The sequence below is a fragment of the Podarcis gaigeae genome (assembly GCF_964106915.1).
Source record: "Podarcis gaigeae genome assembly, chromosome: 6".
NCBI classification, from domain to species: domain Eukaryota; kingdom Metazoa; phylum Chordata; class Lepidosauria; order Squamata; family Lacertidae; genus Podarcis; species Podarcis gaigeae.
Window position 1 is genome coordinate 14973081 of NC_139682.1, and position 1519 is coordinate 14974599.

Consider the following 1519-nt stretch of genomic DNA (forward strand, 5'->3'; position numbering starts at 1 on the left):
CGCGCGCACCTGTCCAGCAAAGACGGTTTTGTGTCAGTCTTCAGCAGGACTGAGCCAGACAACCAATCAAATTAGGAGATATAGGCGGGCTCTCCTCTCTCTCACACACACACACACATACACCGAGTTGAAGGGAGGGGTGAAGATCTGAGGGAGGTTATGAGGGGAAAGTTGCCACGAGGATGCTTTTTTTAAAACAACAACAATAACAACAACAACAACAACTGGGGAGGAAATAAAGCTTCGAGAGAATTCCTGAGGGAAAGCTGCCACGAGTACCCAGCTTTTAATATAAAAACAAACAGATAAAAGATACTAGGGTTGCTAGTTGTTGCACTAAATGATTTACTGAGGAAAATTTTGACTGGATGGCAACAAAGTTCACGGTGTCGTTGTTTGTTTTTGTTTTAAAAACGGTCTCCCATCTGCCTCCGCCACAGAAAAACAGAAAGTCAACTCCAGGGACGACTTGTTTAACAGATTTGTATTAGTGTTAGAAAAAATACAAACAGGGGAAAGGAGGGAGAGGTGATTATTACTAGCTGCGCAATCCTAATAGGAAACCCTGCTCAATTCCATGGGGCTTGTTCCCAGTTTAGGGCAGCCCAAGAAGGCTCCTATTATGGAAAACTTGAGATTAAAGCAGTGCTTTTGTTCCTTAAAAAATGTTTAGGTGTACTCTCATTTTGACTCAAGAAAATCACCATTTTGTAGTTCAAATTAGGAAAAATAAATACAGGAAATGGACAAAAGTACAAAGATTCACAAAATGTTTAGGGGTATGCGTACCCCTGCATACCCCAGAAAAAAAGCATCGGATTAAAGTATTATATAGACTAAAGATGATGGTGCTGCTCAAAATTTGTCACACATATTTCCCATCCCTCTGTCCTTGTATAAATGCCAACTGAAGCATCCAATGAAGTAAAAACTACTCCACAAAAGCCCACCTACTAAACTGGGCAAAAGCATTGTCCCTGCCCTAAATCGTTTGCAATCCTGACATCCTTCTGCTCTTTGTGACGACTAGGCTACCATTATTTCCAGAGGGATAATCATATAGAATTGTAGAATTGGAAGGGACCCATCTGTTGGTGCAAAAGTAAGATTCTTGTGGCACCTGCAATACTTAAACACATATTATTGTGGCATAAGCTTACTTATTCTACCACTGGTCCCAGTTTTCCTGCAACTGAGAACATCCCAGTTGCTATTGAATGTTAAATTGTGATAAGAAAAAAGCCAATATGTCAATGGGTGCAGAAAATGTTAATGCTGCGATCCTAAGCACACTTACCTATGTGAGGTATATGCAGAGCCTCAGCCTATAAAGTGGATAAATACAGGGGAAAGTAAGGGGCCAGTCTTCACAATGGGAAACTCCCAAATCATGACAGCATAGTATCTAGCAAAATATGGTGACCCAAGAGGTGTATGCATGTGGCTCAAATGCATGGGTTAGTACTATATAATTCTCCTAATTTTGTTGTACTGTACAGTAAATCACTAGAGCTAACAA